The following is a 21660-nucleotide window of genomic DNA, read 5'->3' as shown; positions in this document are numbered from 1 at the left end:
TGCAACAAAAAATCAAAAATCAAAAATGGCCATGTGTGGGCCAGGGGGTGTGGGGGAGGCCACCCAGGAGGTCCGAGGACAGGGTGCCCACCAACAGCCACCTGCGTGAATGTTGCGAAAAAAAAACACCTCCATGGGCTCATGGCCTGCACGGCTACTAAATTGTGGGAGATTCACTGCTGGATTCGCTCTCCTCAACTTCTGCTGCTGCTGCCACAGGATGTGGTGGTGCTATGGGAGGCAGCCCACGCAAAGTCCTAATTTTGTCCTCCATGGCAGCAAGCATGCGGGTGTGGAAGGCTTAGTTCTGGAGGGATATGGTGCAGAGATCCCCATGCAACACCCGACGTGTTGCCCGGACCTCCGCCCGAGTTGCCTGCATCTCTGCTGAGAGCGTACGGGTGACACGCTCCAGCAGCTGTTCCGTCCTGGTGACAGTGGAAGCCTCAAGGTCCACAAGAGTCTGCCTGAGGTGCCGGACTTCTCCCCTCAGGGCTTCCCTCTGTCCCTGGGCATCTATAGAAATTGATTCCCTCAGATTGTCCAGGGCCGCCTGTCTGTCCCTGTTGGACGCCAACATGTCCTCCCTGACTGATTGGCAAATGGAGTCTGTTGCCTGCTGTAGTAGCTCCATCTGCCTTTCTGGGGGGACAATGGAAGTGGCCACCCTCTCCATGGCTTGAGCAATCATTTCTGATAATGCTGCCTGTTGGTTGGCCATACCGTAAATGGATTGCTCCCATGCGGTATTGCCCGGTGGTGGACGGCCACCGCGTTGGCGGGCACCACACCTGTCTGGGGCAAGGAGAACTGCGCCTTGCTGTGTCGGCACTGCCTGAGGCTGCAGGACTGCATTTCCCCTCTGAACTGCTTGCCCAGGAACAGGATCAGATGTTGAGGAGTGTGGCCCTGCATCCGTAACCCCCACAGGCGCACCTACCAACACTGACATCCCCATAGTGGGCTCTACCCCTGGTGCAGGTGGGTCAGACAGAACAGTATCCCTTCCATGAACACATAACTGCGAATCCACATAGGCCTCATCCGAATCAACACCTGAAAAGAGTTCTGGGGAGGTGCAGCCAGGGACACCCCTGGACAGTATGGCCTGCAGCAAGAGAGGGTTCTCCCCCACTACCAAACCACGTCCCCCACTGGTGCCTGGTCGTGCTTCAGATCCCTCCTGGGCCTGCACCATCTCCTCTCCCTCAACAGCATCAGGTGCATCATCCTCTGCAAAAACATGAAAGACAAAAAATGGAAACAGGCATTAGCACCATGGCACGCTATTAGGCCAGACAAGCTACAGTACCAGTACTTGATTCACACATGTCCCACATGACTATAACCTTCCCATGCATGCACTGTCCATGAGTTGGAAGGGGAGGAAAATGTCAGACACTGATGACACCAAGATGGGAGAGCAACACATCAGCTGCATGCTGGCTAGCAGTGCCATCACACATTGGCCTGTGAGTGGCATGTCCAATACACATACATGACACATGCCATCACACAGATGGCATGTACCATAGGCATGTCATATATGTGACAATAGGGCAGAGTGATGCGCAGTAGAACCAGGTGAATTTCTACAATCAGCCTGAATGAACACAGCTAAATACGGAACAATGTTGTAGCAAGATGCCACTTCAAGGGCAACTGGCGCGATGTAGTGCAAAACGCCTACTGTGGCCAGAAGGGATACTGTAATACCCAAATCCCGGGGCGCCGAATGCATTGGATGAAGCACATGGGTGGCCCAAAACACTCAGGCACACACACCCTGACCTGGCACTCAACCAGAACCCCTCCCACAAACAACATACACATGGATCACACACACATGCATGTGCACTCACCGGACAATGCCTCGTAATCTGGAAGTTCTCCCACACCTTGGATCTGCTCCTCTGTGACGTAGGTCCCAGCAACATGCTCATGTAGAGTGAGTTCAATGTCCTCTTGTGGAGACCCACCTCCAGTCACCAGAGTTGCGGCATGACTTGAGGCCAGCTTTTTCTTTGCCCTACGCTTAAGGTCGTTCCAGCGCGTGTAGCACTCAACAGCTGTGCGCCTCATAAACCCAAGGGCACTTATGCTGTCTGCGATGGACTGCCAGTGTGCCTGACGTCAAGCAGGTGTAATCCTACACCCTGAAGTGACCAACATTTCGGCGTCATGTTCGGACACATACTGCACAAGTGCATCCAGTTCGGCATCATTGAAGCTAGGCTTCCTTGGCGTGCCGGACCGTGTAGCTGTGTCGGGGTCATCAGCCTGTACTGGACGAGCACTCTTCCTCTTTCTTTTTGTGGGTGGTGGGGATCCGGAGTGCCCTACGCCGCTCTGGACACTAGAGGCAGGAGCACCGGTGGACTGTGTAGTAGTAGTGTGCGATGGCACACTGACCACATGACTTTCTGCAGGCATTAGCTGAAGTGTGATGATGGCAGGGGGAACCTCAGTCTGATGTACCGGGACCAACACTGTCCTTGCTGGGAGATTCAGAGCTGGGGTGGATGGAGCTGCAGCTGCCCCTGCAGCCTCCCCACCCCACCTACTCGGGGCAGCATATGACATGGCTGCCCCTGTACCACGTGGCCTGGTGACACTGGCTTGCGCCGCCACCCGTGGCCTAGACTTGGTGACCTGGAAGTCAGCCTGGGAGTCACCCAGTGCTAGGTCAGGTGCCACAACGGGCCGGTCCAACAAGGGCTGAGCAGGGATGGTGTCAGCCACGTTTCCCTCAACCATGGGGGGGGGTGTGTGTCCCTGACTGGTCCTCCACACGTGGGGGGCTAGGGGGAGTCTGCAAATCCTGGCCACGTCCCCTACCGCGCCCACCAGGCCGACCTCTTGAGGCTCGGCCACCTTTGCCACCCTTACCACTTGCTCGCCTCCCAGCCATGGCACTGATGGAGTTGTGCGTATGGGAGTTGCAGTGGACAATTGTCCTGGGCAATTGGGGGTCAAAGGGGGAGGGTACTAGATGGAATTCGTACCCAAGTGCTCTAGCAAGGCTGTATGGAACCCCTGGGGAAAGATGACGGGTCACGCAACGCACAGGCACCCCTAAAACAGAAAATGACGTGCACGCGACCCCTCGTAGACCATGTGCGTGGGAAAAGGAACCTGCACTACGCTGTGGCACCCAGAAACACAAAAATGAACGTATGCGTGTCACACACAGCCTACAATGACCTCTGAAGGGGTACGCTACACACGGGGCTAGCACAGTTGGGAAAAGAGCGTGAAAAATACACACGTGTGCGCGTTGGCAACACCCCCGCCAAAAGAAGAATTGTACACTGTCTGAGGAGACAGGACAAAAGGAGAAGTCAATGCTGTTTGAGGAAACAGGTCGAAGAGAAAATCAGAAAAATACTGACAGAGGTAACAGGGAGTATGAACTAGAAACGCTGTGAAGTAAATCGTGTGTGAACCGACAAGAAGTACAGATTTCACCCACTCGCTCTCCACAGGAAGCACGTACAAGGAAATGACGTACTACACGCACCTTTTAAACCGCACCACACGTCCAACGTCACTTCCGCGTATACGCACTGAGGCACTATCCTCCAATTACGCGGGCTGACACTCGGACGTGCAGTTTTTGGTCTTGTAACATTCCCCCGGGTACAGGGACACGACTGCGCGTGTCACGTCACAGACGCGCCTGCGCTGTCAGGGCCTTTGGTCCAATGGAATCGCATACACAGGCCAATCGCGTGTGGAACTTCTCGCGCACCTCTGAAATACACGCGCCCAGGCCAATCGCGTGTGAAACTTCTTGCACACCTCTGAAATACACGCGCCCAGGCCAATCGCGTGTGGAACTTCTCGTGCACCCCTGAAATACACGCGCCCAGGCCAATCGCGTGTGGAACTTCTCGCGCACCTCTGAAATACACGCACATGCTCCCCCAGGCCCGATCGCCTGTGGAACTTCTCGCGCACCTCTGAAATACACGCTCCCAGGCCAATCGCGTGTGGAACTTCTCACGCACCTATGAAATACACACGCCCAGGCCAATCGCGTGTGGAACTTCTCGCGCACCTCTGAAATACACGCGCCCAGGCCAATTGCGTGTGGAACTTCTCGCGCACCCCTGAAATACACGCGCCCAGGCCAATCGCGTGTGGAACTTCTCGCGCACCTCTGAAATACACGCGCCCAGGCCAATCGCGTGTGAAACTTCTCGCGCACCTCTGAAATACACGCGCCCAGGCCAATCGCTTGTGAAACTTCTCGCGCACCTCTGAAATACTCGCACACGCTCCCCCAGGCCCGATCGCGTGTGAAACTTCTCAGGCACCTCTGAGATACACGCACACGCTCCCTCAGGCCCGATCGCGCGTGTAGAACTTTGGCGCACATTTTTTTCCTGCGCAGGGATGCTACCGCCTGCTTTTGTGTGGCGGACATGTATGGGCCTGTGCGCATCTTTGGCCGTGCGCTGTTTTTCCCTATTCGATTCCATGAATACGTGTTGTAGGCGAGCGTGTGGGCGTTCTGCGCACTTGCCTCCTGTACTTCCCCCGTGACGCCCACATTTTCACGAGTTGTTCCCCATTCTGCGTGTGATGCCCCGTGTTACGCCTACTTTTGTTATGTGCGCCGCGCTATGTGCGAATTCGATGTGGCCTTATCGCACGGCGTTCGATGACCTGTGCGCCAGCGTACGCCAGCGTGCGCTGCACACTTTTTCAGCGCACATCCCACATTTTGCGCGTGCACGGACTTCCATGAATAGATGTGCGATGTTTTCTGTGCGATAATCGCACTTGCACTGCGATTTTCGCTATTTCACTGCAAATCGCACGTTTTCGCACGCGTGCGCCGTTTTTTCGGCGCACATTAATTCCATGAATCGGCCTGTAAGTTGAACTAAGCATATACAAGGGTAAGAGAGGCACGGGGATCCCTAGAAATACAAGCAATAGGGGAAAAGACTGGGATCAGAGAGAACCTGTAGGGTTCCATTGCTCAAAACCAGAAACAAGAACACTATCAAATAGAAGATCAGAAATGTTGGAATTACATTAAGAAAATCCCATTCCCTTTAAAAACAGAATGTACTGGATGTGTGTAAAGACTTAAACCTGCAAAGTGCCTGGAGAACTGTTTTGTGAACTTTGACCATTTGAAAACCCACTCTTTGGGAGGAAAACCAAGTAGTTTGACCAAGAAAAGCCTGAGTGAAGAGGCTCTTGCTCTGGTCTATTTTTGTTATGGTTGTCTAAGTGGTAGGGACAGATAGCAAGTAGGTTTTGAACAGAGGTATATATTAATTTGTAAATTTGACGAGCACCCTTGGTTTTGTTTGTTAGGTAGGGAAATACCCTCAAAGCAATAGGGTTGGATAGGCATTTTTTTTATTTATTTGAATGCGACCTTTTGAACATGCCAAGCCTAGTAGGACCCTTCTTCTGGTTCATCACAACTGCCACAATGCAAACACTGCATCATCATTATAGTCCTTCACAACAGATGCTGCTCCTCTCCCTCATGAAAAAGCAAAGAACAATCAATAATTTTTTACAATTGCCATTTCATAATGAAAGTACATAAATAACCAAACAATCTTTCCCTGCATGTAATAGTGCTTGAATTACCCAACCATCATGTCCTGAATGTAGTAGTTTATGAATTTGCGAAGAATCCGACCCTGCCCGTGTTCATACAGGAAGAAACATAATATAATGTCATGTAAAGTGGTCCTGTGTTAGTGCACTTTTGCCAATTTGGCAGCTTTGCAGGGAAAGAGGGTGGGGCCTTGTTTGTGGGAAAGAAGGAAAGTCGGCACAAAGCCTGTGGTAAAACCAGAAGTAAACCAGTCTGGATTGTCGCTTTTATTCTAGTTGGGCATTCTGTGAGAAAAAACTTGCGTCTGTTTATCAGCCAGAAAGAAGAGAGCCCAATATCAATGAGTTGAAGTCAACATTGCAGGGACCAAGTTAGTCACTGGCATCTAGGGAGAAATGGGTCTAGAGAAGTCGCCAGTTGTGTTACTCTGTTAATGCAGTGTGTTTGTAGGCAACTTGCTGCCATGTTCGAGGGTTGATTGTGTGTGTAGTGGAAGCTGGGGAGAGATAAAGATGTGAATCGTTTAGAAGTGAAGGTGGAATGGTTAACCAAGAGGTAACCTTTTGGTCTTTTGCTTCAAGATTGTTGATCTGGTGTACTAGTAGTATTTGTGAGTCTTGGTCTGATTCCATTTAGAGGTCACAGAGAGGTTGATCCAAATGAGTCAGATCCATGCGGCATGTTCGTGTTCGTGTAATAATGGAGGTTTAGTCGGGTTAGCAAGAGTGGGCATTTGCTGTTTCAAGCTTTTATGCTTTTCTTGTGATGTTCTTTAGGGATTGTCTGAAAACCCTGGAGTTTTCCCCTTTACAAATCACAGAGTTGGGTTGAAGGTAACATGGAGGAAGAGCCTTCATGGGCTCCCTGATTAAATCTTGGCACTGTTACTTGTTCAGAGTGCTCCCAACATTTTGTAGTGGATTATTCTCCTTGTGGTGGACTGTCCCTTCCATGGAAGTGCCATGAGATATGCCTAGTACCTTGAAATGAACCATCACTTTGAATGGAAGACAATGGAGTGTTTGGTGGGCTGGGGTGATATGTTTGTGTCGTCGAAGTCTAAGACAATGGTCCTCATTATAAGTTTGAAAAGAGATAAGTTTGCCCGTCCGGAAACAACAGTGCTGGTAAGCGTACCGGCACTGTTGTTTCCGGACTGGCAAACTGCAAGTCTGCCTGTCAGAGCCGCTGTGCCCGAAAGGTCTGACCCTGCCGAGTGAAGCAGACACAGCAGATTTGTCACGCGAGCACCAGCACCATTGTTAACGGTGCCGGTGCTCCCATGTTCCCGTTCCCACAGAGTCACATATGGGACTGTGGATTAACGAAATTGCTGGCGCCCGATTTCCCACCTGCTAGCCTTGGAATAGCACGTGGCATCGGGAAGTCAGGCGCTGGTAATTTTTTACAGGTCCAGCGGTAACCCGCCGGCCGCCAGACCCGTAATGAGGCCCAATGTCCAGCTGCTGCTTTTTGGACTTTTTGGAACCTTTTCAATAGGTAATCCCAGAGCCCTGGGTGTAGGAAGCTGTCATAGTCTAATCTTGAGAGTATTAGGCCAATGAGGGTCAGCCATGGGTCTGTGTGCATGAAGATCAATTAAGTCCTGATGTGCCAGAAAAAAAGCTCCTTGTGATTACATTAACCTGTGGTTCAAGTTTGGGGTTTCCACTCATCAGGATTCCAAGGTTTTTAACAGTGTTTTGAGCAGAAGGCAAGTTTCCATTTCTACAGGCCAGGGGATTTGTATGGGGTTCTTTGGTGTGGTGTTGCAAATCGTATGCTTGGTTTGGTTGGGATAGGGTTCAATCTTTTTGTCATAACCTAGGAGTCCACAATTGAAAGGCATGTGGTAACAGGTGATGAATTTGATGTGGAGTTGCTTGTGAGCTTGTGTATGGTTTGGATTTCATGTGCAAAGTTAAATCATTCGAGGCATGAGTAATTTATACGTTTAATTTGCATATGTTGTAGGCAATGAAAAAGAGAGGTGAAATAATGGATCATTGGGGTGCTCCACACGTGGGTTGCAGGGGCCACATGAGCTGTTTTGGTTTAATGGTGAGAAATGAAGGGATTGGGTGTAGTATGGTTCTTTTTACACCCATGTCCTCCATTCATTTTATAGATTCTCATGGCTCGTGATATCAAATTTGGTGTACATACCCAGTAGGATAACTGCACTAGATGACTTGGCATCCAAATTGTTTTTTCGGATGTCCCATATTGAGAAAAGTGTGGTTTCTGTTGCTCTCGTTGGCCTGAATCCATGCTTTGATTCATGGAGGCAATCGTTTTCAGCATGTTCCACTAGCTGTTGGAATACACATTTTTGAGGATTTTGCAATGAATGGCGTGCTTGGGGTTGGTCAGTCGTTGTCCGGGTCATTTTGATAGGCCAGGGCTTTTTGAGCAAAGTCTTGTCAGGGGCTGTTTTGAATGTGCAAGGGATGAAACCTTGCTTGGTGGAAGAATTGAAGAGTTTTTGGAAGGAGGCACTAGTCCTGGTAAGTTCTTTATTTTGTGGACATTGTGAGGCACAGATCTTCAGGATAACCGGCTGGGTTGCTAGCATGGAGTGTGGCAAGAAAGTTCTGATTTGAGAAGGGACATAGGCAGTCAGTGCTTGATTAGGTTGTTTGTTTTTTGCTGTTCACATTGTGGTAATGTGGCTTTGGTCCTTCCTTATCCAAGTGTTCCTGGATTTTGTAAATCGTGTTGCTGACGTCTGCTGCAATACATTTGCAGAGCTCCTAAAATGGTGTTCATGCAGTGTTTTGGACTGCATGACTCATTTCAAGTACAGTTTGCTTATATATTCAAGAAGCCAGGTGCCCTTTGAGGGGAACTGTGAATAAAGAGAAAGGCAAAAGTCCTTCGTCAGCAAGGCCTCCACTGATAACAAGACGTGTTTAGATGTTCACAGTGATACATGGAGACATTTTTGGAGACAGAATATGTGCCGGTTTGACAGTAATAAACGTGTCCTTCATAACGTTTTTCTGGCACGATTGACTATGTGGAAAAAGTAATAGCAGAACTGTCATAAAGGGAGAAGGCACTGAGGGATGCTCAAACTTCATACTCAGTAAGCATCATAAGATTATTTGTTCTGACATCTATTGTGCAATGGAGTCTCCTTGTGTGGCAGTTATTAGTTGGAGGAAGTGAATGGGAGGATATAGCCATTCAGAAGACATGTGTAGAGTATGCAAACATTGTTCCCCTCAGTATTTGGGGGCTTACGTGAGCCCAGTCTTCTTTCCAACATGTCTGCTGTTTTTCATCAGTCTGGTCACCTGCTGTGATCATTTTTAGGGTGCTCATTATTCAGTTGTGCCTAAACTCCTTATTCCTCCGAACTGAAAATGAATAAACATTGTACTATGCAGAAGAAGCCTCTTTGGTTCAACTGAGGCAGATAGGCAGTGGCGAGTCTCCTGCGATTCTTCCTATGGACAAAGGACAATGGTAATAACCTACCACCACCTGTACACCCTGGTAATCTACTTGTCACCACATAGACACCTGAGCTTCCAAGGCCCTGAAAATCGCCTCTACTTAAATCTCCAGTGGATCGAGAGTACCCTCAGTGAACCCCCGCAAGATGCATGCGCTAATTCTACATGACCAAGTTATACTTCATACCCAATGAAATGTCCAACACTCTCGAAGAAACCACGCATTGCAATCCAACTGCCCATTTAGGTCCTGTACACCCCTTTCATCTCCCAGACCCCATAACTTTTGCATGTACTCCAAGAAGGTCTCCCGGTCAAGAGTGATCACATAATCACTTCTACCCACAAGTTACCAACCGGTTCTATATCACAATCCACTTTCTTGCCAAATCATCTTTTCTATGGAATGCCTCCCTTCATCTACAGTTGCCCCAAGAAAGAAACAAAGCGGTTTAATCCAATAATAGCAGCAAACCATGCCACAAACGTTGCCGAAAACATCTGGCATTGAATTCAGCCAGGAACTCAATGCTACATCCTCGTATATCTACATAGCAGGAGGGAGTCTACCCCTGAGGTGCAGTCCCTACATTCTTATTGCTCCCATCTTTTGGCATCAAAACCAATTGAAGGTATTTCACTTTTCCCCAAGTTGCTGCATAACTTTACAAAACTCCCTTTGGTTACAAATTCCACATCGCTCTTTTTTTAAGACCAGGTCCCAGCTAATTTAAGACTGCTTTGGACACAACACTATTACAATTCTCCTCCCTTGGCATAAGTGACCAGGTTACTTTCAATTTCAATTTCCCAACTGATTTATTTGGAAAAGGCTACTTTTTCCGAAACAACGTAATCCCTTCTTTGAATGTACAGACTTGTTGAACCCTTACCAAGCTGTTTGTTTCCGCTGCCAAAGCACAGTACCTGTTTTAGTAGTTTCAAGGTAAGTGTATTTCATTAGGTGGCACTCCCTTCAGGCTAATTTAACAACCCACCCCAGCACCAAGTTCACTCAACTATTTAAATCAGATTCATTAGTGACATTACCAACACCAATTTAATTACCCCTAAGGCCACAAGCCCATGCCACAATCTAGGACAATACATATCATGTTTTGATTAGAATATTGTTTTTTTTAAAGAATGACATTAATTTAAGTTTAGTAGTCTCCATCTCACAACAGAGAAAGTCAACAAATATTACACGTATATCTAGGTTGTCATGAACTACAATATAGAATCACTGTGCAACCTGCCTCTTTTGTCTCGCTAATCAGATATAATAACTATGCCTTCTCTGTGGCTACATAAGGACTCCAGGCCAGCTCCTTGCGGACAGCATTGAGGATACTGGTGGTCACGTGACCAGGCATTGCAACTCAGCTACTCCACCTACCACCAGTTTCCCACCTCCTGCCAGCTACAATAGTATTCCAGGCAGACAGCATTGAGGATATGGCATCTGACCAGGCACTGCCACTGAGCTGATGTGTCAAATATCAGTTTCCCACCTTCCTGGTAACTACATACAGACTACAGGACAACTCCCAGCAGGCAGCATTGTGGAGGCTGCTGGTCAGGTGACCATATGCTAACACTCAGGTGCCCCGCCAGGCACCAATTTCCCAGAAGTCACATAAGGTCTCCAGGCCAGCTCAAGGTAGATGGCATTGAGGAGACTGCTGGTGACGTGAACAGGCACAGCCACTCAGCTGGCCTGCCCACCGTTAACTTCCCACCTTTCCGGCACGAACATAAGGACTGTAGGCCAGCTCCCGGCAGACAGCATTGAGTCATTGGCTGCTTTTCAAATGTACAGGTCTCGCCACTCAGCTGCCCTGACCACCACCTATGTCAGCATTCTTCTAACATACTGACCAAACTGGATATTCCAAAGATGGGGTGGAAGTCATCAATAAGTACGACTGTCCATGTACGATAATCTCAACACCAACAAGCAGCTCTTTCAAATCCCTCTCATGCCAGTACCAACACACAACAATTCGGTCACATTCTACCTCATATATAGGCCATCTCAGGGCAGTGTTTACTTCATCAATGACTTCTCCAGTCTCCTATACTCCATAACAATTTCCGTATCTAATAGCATCTTTCTCTTAGACTTCAATGTTACTGAGTCTTCACCACCAAAGCACCTTTGAGGCTCACTACTCTCTCTGAGCAACTTCATGGACCACAGGGAAATCAGGTTGCTCTACACACTTGTAAAAGGCCAAACTCTTCCATTGTGGTTGCCTCATCCCTGCTCATTTCCTGCACAGACTCACTTCCCCTTGACTGGAATGACCATGCCATGATCCCTCTACTCTTATCACACACACCAGTGCCATATAAAATCCATGCTAGTGCCCAGTGATTGAATGCTGCTCTTTTAAAAACTTCCCACCAGACACTGTATGGGGCTACCTTTGACATTCCACATCACAAATAATGTTGCAGCCCTTCTGTAATGTATTTAATTTATTTATTTGTTGAGCTTTTGTAAGGCGCTTATACAGCAAGTAAATTGTGTTTCAAAGCGCCCACAGGGCAACAGTGAAGGGTAATGACAATGAAGAACAAATACAACAATGAAAGATATAGGCAGACCTACTAGGCCTTGTGAACATTCAGAATGTGCAAGTGCAGAGAGAAGAGAGGAGGGATGAGGGAGTGGGTGGGGGTAAGTGCTAGGTGTATCAAGAGCTAGCGAGTGAGCAGCTGCAAGTGGCTTGGTGGAGTGGTCAGCTGCCAATAAATAACTGCAAGGCCTGAGGTGACATAGGCCAGTGGGTGCCAAGGCAAAGTGCTGGGGGGAGTGGAGGCTGTAGGCGATTGGGTGTGGAAGGCCAGGAACCAGGAGGACACATGCAGGCCCTGGGCACCAATCTCAGCAACTGTGGGATTGAACATAGGAGGGAGGAAGCGAAGGTGGCGATCAAAAGGAAAGTCTCGAGGAGCTTCCAGAATTTGAGGAGATCAGACTAAAGACAAAGAGGAAGGGGGATACTAATACATAGGAGGGAGCCTGCTGAGGAGAGAGATCTGCCACCAGCTCGCTGTTTAGTGAAGCGCTTAACACACAGACAGTTGGTGCCAGAGGAATGTAAAGTTCTGGAGGGAGAGTACTTAGTAAGAGCAAGTTATAGATAGCATGGTCCCTTGCCCCAGGATAGCCTTGTGGCTGATGCAGAGGGATTTCAATCGGATCCTTTCAGCAACCGGAAGCCAGTAGAGAGTTTTTAGGGCTGGAGAGATCCTAGGCAGAGTGGACAGCTAATGTTCAGCTGATTCTATCACTAAGACAAGGAGGTAGTCGGTGGCCATGTGCACCTCCAGACTAGTAATTTAAAAGCCAAACCATCTGCACAGTGGTATACACCTGAGCTTAGCTCTAATACACTTTCAATCAGATACCTGCGAAAGCAGTGGCTCAAAAACCAGGCCTTGGAGGATCTTGCACACTTCAAATCGCTGCACACCCAATGCAGACACATGAACGCTAAAACTGCCTTCTACCCCTCCACCAAAGAGAAAGCCTTTACCTGGATCAAAGCCTTATTCAAAGTTGTCAAACATTGCGCTAAGCCCACACCTGACCCCGTGGTGCCGGCTTCACAAGTAAAATGTGACAGAATTAATACCTTTGTCATAAAAAAATGGACAAAAACAGAAGTCTCAAAACCTCCAAGTTGGACAAGGTATCTCTTTTCATCTCCTCCCACACTCTTCCCCCTTGGGCTAATTTCACACGCCTCTCCCCCAAGGACCTCTCAGATCCACTTGCCTCCCTTAAACCCACCACTTACATGGACAATGTCATCCTGACCTACCTTATCAAACAATTTACCGACCCAGCACTCACTGCACTCTCCAGCATTGTGAATGCATCCCTTCACAAGTGTTCATTCTCAGATTCACTCAAGACAGGTCTCACACGACCCGTCTTAAAGAAGCCAACACTCAACCTGGAGAGCTTTGCTAACTACAGTCCTATCATCACAAGCCTAATAGGAAAATGTGCTGCGTCTGAACTATTGGCTAAAATCGAACAACTCAAAAAATGCAGTACAGAAACTGCTTCCATCCAAGTCATAGATTGTAAGAAGATTCAATTCAACACTACAGCTAAGTCAATGCCTAGTCTGGGATACTGAATGGAAACCCTTATTGATATATCTTTATGTCCAGTTCATGAGTTCTGGATGACTACCCCTATATAACACCCCTCTCTTAGAATCCCCCTGACCCCACTGAGCCAAGAAGTAGTTCTGTTTTGCAAGTTTAAAAGGTTTATTTAAGAAATAAGACAAAATATCGATACCACGCTTTTATAATAAATTAATAATCGATATCGCCCTTATAAATATAATGTTAATCAACAATGGGTAATCTGACACTAGCACACTTCTTGATAATCAATGAGGAGTTAGTATAGGATGGATCAAGTAGCAAAAATACTTTTATGATTTCAAGGGAAAAGCAATGAGGAATAAAAGGCAGTACAGAAATACTTGAGATGATTTTAGCAAAAGATAATATAATCACTTTTTCTCTGGCAATTCACCCCCCTCCCCTATGCAATGTAAGACATGGAAGTAGATGGAAAGAGGAGCACACAGTTCTCAGGAATGTAATCAAATACAATACGAAATTCAGTTCCCCCCCAGCAAGCTTAGAGAAAACCGGTATGAGTTTTAAAACACAGGCCCAAGTGCTTTAAATGTGGTGGCAATGAAGAGAGAAATATGCTGAAAATGCTTTTAATTCCCTTTAGGAGGTTCAGGGTGAGTGAGAGATACTTGGGATGAGTTCAGGCTCACTTTAGCAATGATTCAGAGATGGTGATTAAGAGGCAAACGAATTTTTAGCAAGGAAAGAAATGACTGCTGATAGTTACACGTGGCTGGATTTTTAACCAAATCGCAAATCGCGGTAAAATTCGCGAGTGCGTGAATCGTGATTACGGAAGAAGTATAAGGAATAGGAAGTCGGTTGGAAAGCTTATATTCTAAGCTTTCTGAGGAAAGTTAAACCAAGTTCGTAGCTCAAACGGTTCCAGAGATATGAACGATTTTGTAAAGGTCGTTTTTCGGATTTAAAGTAAACTCAAATTGACAAGTGACAGCTATGCAGCTGCAGAATTGACAAGTGACAGTGGTGCAGCTTTACAAAATGACAAGTGACAACTTCTAGGAGGCAGTTCTGGTTAGATTAAAATAGTTTGGATTAGATTATTTTAAACTAAGAGCTTATTTCTGTCACAATCTGACCTAAGTACTCACAATATATTTTGGAAGGACTGGACCTCGTCACAGATCTGATCAATCAGGCTAGCGGCACTTCACAGCGATCTGGTCTCTGGGTCTGCGGTTCTGCATGTTCTGGTCTGGTCTGGTCTGGCACTGGTCTGGTCTGGTCTGTCCGGATACAGCGGTCTCTGCACGGCTCCTGGATCTCTGCACTGGTCCTGGCAAAAGTTCTTGGCAAGGGATTCAAGCAGCTCGCCCGGCTGTGAGTAGCTTGCAATGATTTGAGGCCTGCTGCAGAGAACTCAGCTTGTGGTTTTAGGCCTCTGATTTAGGTTCTAAAGTATAAGTTCTAGGTTCTGGAGTATGTAGCTGGAGTCAGTCTGGAACTGGTATCTTCTGGATGTTGTGTGGTCCGGCAAAACGCTCCGCAGCAACTGGATTTGAATCTCTCTACCTGTCCCAGCAGTCTCTTTTTATGTGTTTTGAAAATGGGTGTGTGCCTGGGCCTAGCTAATCTTGCCCCTCTCTACTTGTCATTGGCCCAATTCTCCCCTCTCCCATGATTGGGGAAGGAAATGTGAGTCAGAGTGATGCTGTAGGTTTTATAGGTCAGAGGATCCTCCCCTGATCAGTTTGCCCGCAAATCTATATTTGATTCAAATACATCCTTCCCAGATATACAATTTGTTGAAATTACATGTGCACATTATATATTCCTTATGGTCCATGCTTGTCCGCCTCTGATCTTCCTGGGGGCTTGCATTCAAAAGCGCTTTTTAACTGGTTTTGCAATATCGGACATTTACCCAAATTTACACACATGTGCGCAAGGAGTATGGACATTTATTGATGAAGTGTCAGATTTTTAACATGCAGACATTTGGAGTGAGACCCTATTTTCCGCTAGCAACCCCCAGAATACACCACAGGGTCCTAACGCATCTCAAAATGTTCACAGAAAAATCACAAAAATAATGATATTACTTATATAATTCTGACAAGTCTGCACTTTGAGTTATCTATCTTTTTAAAATTATGCTCTGGCCCAGATGGGTGTGGTTTAGGTTCCAAAGTACATGGGGGAAGCTTCTGCCTGTCCCCGCCTCCAGCTCGGGTGGCTCCCAGAGGCACTTCTCCTCCCACTTCTCCCAAGAGGAAGCCACTTTTACGACGCCCCCAATATAACATTTGCCTGAGTGCAGGACAGGCCTTTGTTCACCTCCCTGTATTCCCCAGCTGCTGCACCCCTAATCTAATCAGAGAGGTGACAACTCCTTTTGGCAAGGGGAAGAGTGGCTGAGCAGGTCTTAACTCCTGTGGGGGTAGATGTCAGGCAGAATTCAGTTTCATTAAGCCAGGTTTCAGATAAAATGTCACTTTTTGTCCCCCATTTTAAGTCAATACAATTTTTACATATGCAGCTAGAATGCTGATTCAAAGTTCAAAACTATGACATTTTAACAGTTACAAACTATGTGACACTCAAAAGTAGGTCACTCAGTTAATTTAAACATTTCGATTTTGGTGGTTTTAATCCAGTTTCAGTTAGGCTGCTGACATGCATAGCTCAGCCAGTTTTGTTATGAACATTGTTTTGGGCTCTTCATCTTCCCAGATTTTGTATGCACACATACTTCATTCTGCCAGATGTCCGCTGGTGTTCAGTGAGATTTTTGGATGTGTTGCAATGTTTGAAAATAGGCATTTTGAGCTGGCATTCAGAGAAACCAAAGGTAATTTTAAAGCGTTTTTGAGCTAACAGGCACTGCTGTTTTACCTTTGGCACCCATTCCATTCATGGCACCCTGGCCCATCATGCTCGCACTGGTGGGTGGCAAGTTAGGCAGCCATTTTGGTGTATGCACAAACTGTGTGGTTCTCCTGGATTCTGGCACACATGTGGGCTTTTGGCCATCTTGGATTTTCTAAGCCCACGGCACCAAATGTTGCAGCATGATAGCTCAAACGTGGGTCAGGACACCGAACAAGGCCCCCCCACGCGACTGCACTTTGAATTTGAGTCGATGGGGAGTCGAGTGCACAGAGGGTTTTGACCCACGCACTGGTATGTCCGCATAATCTTCTTCCAATTCTGCAAATGGCACAGTTCAGCATCTTTTCCTCCCTCCAGTCGATCAATCAGTTCTCCTTGCTGGTCCTGATGGGAGGATTGGGCGGTACCCTGGGCCCCTTGGGTCTCTGCTCCCGGTCTCCGGATCGTCCTCCTTGGCCAGTCTCCAGGTTTTCTTTCTCCTAGGACGACAAAGGAAAAGCAGCAATACCTATTCATGGACATTTCTCCCCCACCATTGATATAGTGGGGTGGCATATATATTTTAGAACTCAACAGATATGAACATGCACATTTTTTTAAATTAAGCAACAGGAACACATAAACTTGAGAAACACAGAATTTGATAGGCTATATGTAGGATATTTTAGGGTTGGAATTGAATTACTCTGGAGCGGTACACTCTGGGATTACAGAGGACTCCTCCAGTTGCTGCAAAGTGTTCCTGGGATGGCAACACTTCAACTGGTTTATGTGGACCCACTTGTCTTCCCCCTCTGCCATACCGCCTTTGGGGATGCAGATCTTGTAGGCCACAGGGGAGATCTTGTCTATAATCTCAAAGGGTCCCTTCCATGTAGGCAAAAATGTGCGCTGTCTTGCCTGGTTTCTTTGGAAGTTGTATAGATAGACCCGATCACCCACCTTATATTCCTTTCGGGTAGTTTTTAAATCATAGTGGGTCTTCATGCTCTCGGCTGATCTTTCTAGATTCCGCTGAGCATAGGCAAAAGCATGCTGAAGGTGTTTCCTTAAATTCTCCACATACTCATGAGTTGTGGAGGCATTTATCAACGTTTGCTCTTCGGTTCTGTAGAGCAAATGCTGGGGAAGCACCATCTTGCGTCCAGTCATCAACTCAAATGGCGACATTTTGGTTGCAGATGAAGGGGTAGATCTGATGGCCATTAGGACCAGAGGTAATCGGATATCCCAACTTGGCCCAGAATCTGCCACAAAGTTTTTTAAGATGCTCACAATGGTTTGGTTATATCTCTCCACTGCTCCAGAAGAAGCTGGCCAGTAAGCAATATGTAGCTTTCTTTTGACCCCCAGTATCTCCCACATCTTTGTCATTACTTCACTGGTGAAGTGGCTACCTCTGTCTGACTCAATCCTTTGAGGTAGACCAAAACGGGAAAAGATGTGGTTAATCATCAGGGCAGCTGCAGTTTCTGCCTTGCAATTTGGGGCTGGGAGACATTCCACCCACTTGGTAAACAAGCATGTCACCGTCAACATGTACTTATTCCCCCTAGCAGAGCGAATCACGGGGCCTACAAAGTCAATTTGCAAATCTGACCATGGGAGTGTCATTCCCCTCTTTTGGAGAGGTGCCCGGTGTGTGAGGGATGTTGGCTGAAATTGTGCACACACAAGACAACCCTTCAAATATTGGTTGAGGTCCTGGCCCATGTGTGGCCAATATGCAACCTCTCTTAAGATTTCCAGTGTTGTGTGAAACCCCCTATGACCGGCGGTGGCCGCATCATGGGCGTGACTTAACTTCAGGCTTCGGAATGATGTAGGAACCACCCACTGATCATGGCCAGCTTGGGATTTCCTTACCAACAAACCGTCTTGGATTCGGAACATTTTTGGACATTTCATCAACACTCTTAGGTCCTCTTTCCCAATGTAATCGGTATCCGTCAGGGGAAAGTTCTCAGCGTCCTCAAGGTGTTGGTAAAACTTACCAATAATTGGATCCCCCTTCTGAGCTATAATCAAATCAGCATCAGGGGTCTCCTTGCTCCATTGGGCAGTTGAAAGATCATTGTGAGCATTTGTCTGGGACCTAGTGATAGCAGTGACCTGGATTTCCCCCAACAGGGACTCTATTTCGATTAGATCCCCTTGGATTGCCCCGGTTCTGGCCAGCTGATCAGCTAAGTCATTTCCAGTTTTGTCTGGTCCTTCTACTTTGGAATGACCCTTGATCTTTTTCCAGTAGATGGTCATCCCATTCGATGTGACCAGATCATCAATGTTTTGGATTAACTTCCCATGTTTCAAGGGTTTGTTATTAGCACATAACATGCCTCTGGTTTTCCAATTAACCAGGTGCTCCACGAACCCGTTCCGTACATAATCCGAATCGGTGATTATGACCAGTTCGTGGAGTTGATGTTGGACAGCAGTGAGGATGGCCTGATGCACAGCCATCAACTCTGCCACCTGACTACTTCGGGGACCAATTTTGTATCCAGCGGAGGGTTCTGGAAACTCCTTCACCCAGGCATTCCCTACGCCGGCCACCAGTTCTTTCTCCCTGTTGTTGTCAACATGGGACGAGCATCCATCCACATAGACAGTGGGCATTGCCTCACACGTGTCTTCTTCAAAGACTTTGTGTGGGGAATTAAGGTATGCCTCCATGTTGTCCTTGATTTTTAGACTTTCGTCTTCGAGACGGCTTTCTCCGGCACAATCATGCAAGTCAGCCAGTCCTTGCGCGAGGGGACTCTTCTTGTTTTGGCCATATCTGACCTCCACAGGAAAGCCTTGCATTGACAGAATCCAGGAAGTAATTCAGGAATTACTCACATTTCCGGCCCGGATTCTGTCACTTTGGAGATATTGCAGAGGCTGGTGTGGAGTCTCCACTATGATGTGTTCCCCCTGGATAAACGGGCGGTAAATCTTCAATGCCCACACCATTGCCAGGAGTGCCTTCTCACAATCATTGAATTTTTCCTCCACAGAGGATAAAATTTTGCTCGCATAGGAGATTACTTTATTGACCTTGTCATGCCTGTGGTATAATACTGCCGTCAAGCACGTATTAGAGAACCCCGTCTCCAGGAAGAACTCCTTGTTTCTGACAGGGTAAGCTAGGCAAGGCGCTTGTGAGAGGCTTCTTTTGAGTTGTCTTACCGCCTCGGATTGTTCTGGACCCCATTCCCACTTGACCCCCCCCTTCAAGAGATGAATCAGGGGTCTAGTGATCTCTATGTCGCCTTCATTGAACTTTCTGCTGTAATTAGTCAGTCCAAGGAGGCTCCTTAGTTCCCGCAGAGTTGTGGGGTCTTTCAGTTTCTGGAGTGCTTCCACTTTCTTTTCTTGGGGACAGAGACCCTGAGGAGTAATCTCATGCCCCAACAAATTAACACGGGTTCTACACCACTGTGCTTTCTGAAAGGAAAGTTTTGCTCCGGCGGCCCTCAACTGTGTCAGAACATAACGGATCTCCGCTATGTGTTCCTCCACAGATGAACTTTTGATGAGGACATCATCTACATAAGCCAGGTTACCCCTCGCACCCAGGTCGGGCATGGCCTTATGTAGGAAAATGTTGAATTAATTGCCGGAGTTGGGGTATCTGAAGGGAGTACGGGTCCAGGTGTACTGCTGGCCCCCAAAGGTAAAAGCCAGTTTGTATTGGTCCTCCCTACTGACAGGCACATTCCAGTATCCATTGGTCAGGTCTATTGCAGTGAATACCTGTGACCCCTGGATCTGGGCCAGCCCTTGGTCAATGTAGGGCAGAGGCCATCAGGAAGTATGGACCCGTTTGTTGAGCTCCCTGAGGTCGGCGCAGAGTCTCCACTGGCCGTTTGGCTTCAATATTCCCAGCACCGAGTTATTGAAGGTGCTGTGAACTGGACGGATTATTCCCCGGGACTCCAGGTTCTTAATTATTTCAGTAAGGGACTCCATTGATGCGAGAGGCAAGCGATATTGCTTCACAAACACTGGAGTCATGCCAGGGTCCGTGGGGATTGTTGTTGTGTGGATGTCGGTGCGGCCACAGTCATATGAGTCTACCGCAAAGAGATCTTGGAAATCCAAGAAAACTTGTTTCAACTTTTGCTTTTGTTCCAGAGTCACACAGGCATCAGCTAGGTTGACTCTCTCTTCCACCATCTGCCTGAAGCCTGGAAAGACTTCTGGTTTGGCTATCTCAGCAGCCTCCTCCAGCTGGGTGGAGAAGTCCCTGGTCAGAGTGCTGATTTGGACTGGAGGCTTCAGGTGGGAAAGGCAGCCCTCATGGACCTGGAAAATCACCTCATCCCTCCTGAAGTCACAAGTCACATCTTCCTTACCGTAAGGGCAAGAAGTGTACACCAGGAGGTTCCCCCCATGCTGGGTGAAGATCCTGTCTGGTGTTGTTTTGTCATCACTGTCACTGTCAAAACAGTCCTTGGGGATTGGTCCTAACAGTTCATTTCCTAGATCAATGGAGAAATGTCGGTCATCAACCGCCATTCCAATAGTGGTGCCTGCGGCTAGAGTAATACTCTGTAAGTCGCTGTTATCCACCTCTATTGGAATGGTGTCATGTTCTATGTTGACTAATGGTGTTGGGTTCACCCCTAACCCTTGCTGTTGGAGAGAAGCATTTAGATGAATATAAGCATCAGGGTTTTGCAATTTTTGTCCTCTTTTAACTTTCACTTCCAGGGAGAATTGTCGGGTCCTTTCTGGGATGGTGACTTCCTCTTTGATCTGAATTTCAACTGCATAAAGTAGCAATTGAGCTGACCTAAATGCTTTTTCTGGATCATCAAAGCCCATGGGATTATCCGCTAATCGGGACCAAGCTTTGAAGTTTATTAGTTCCAAACTAATGGCAAAACGATTGAGAATGTCACTGCCTAAGTAAAAGGCGGCAGTGACGTCTCGCACGACCCAACAATTATGGACTATGCTCTTGTTGCCAATGGAGATTTTGAGCATACACCTGCTTGGCAGGAGATGTTTGGAATTAGGTGCTTCCAGGTCCATTTCCCATTTGTCTATCAGTTTGAATGTGGGAATGGCTGGATCTTTTGGGAGTTGGCGGAACATGGCTTCGCTGATGAAGCTCTTACCGTTGTTCACAGACACTCGAGCGAGAACAGAGTCCTTCCCATCATTTAACTGAACAGGGATGAACAACCGGTCTCCAAATTGCTGAATATCAGCCAGGCTCTGAGCTGATTTCACATCTTTCTGGACTATAGGAGTGGGAGTTTCTGATTGTGGATTAGTAAAGAATTTCAGGGTGTTTCCTTCCAGTGTGGAATACCACCTTAAACTGGAAGGAAGGTTGATTTTCAGAAATAGAGAGGACCCCCCATCACCAGTCTGTTGTCCTACTGGTATTACTGTCACGTCTGGAGTTTGGTTGTTCTGGAAGTGAAATTCTACTTGGTCAGATTTTTGTTCTGTGTGCCACCATGTGGCAGGTGCCGTTTAAACTAACATGGTTGACACTCTGTTTTAATTTTATTGGTCAGCTAGTCTGGGTTCAGAGGACCTTGTTTACACAATCTATTAGAGGTGACAACCTTCTCAGGA

The sequence above is a fragment of the Ambystoma mexicanum genome, chromosome 2q (genome assembly GCF_040938575.1).
Source record: "Ambystoma mexicanum isolate Mex_15411 chromosome 2q, UKY_AmexF1_1, whole genome shotgun sequence".
Classification (NCBI taxonomy): Eukaryota; Metazoa; Chordata; class Amphibia; order Caudata; family Ambystomatidae; genus Ambystoma; species Ambystoma mexicanum.
The sequence above is the reverse complement of the archived record's forward strand: the minus strand, read 5'-3'. Positions refer to the sequence as shown.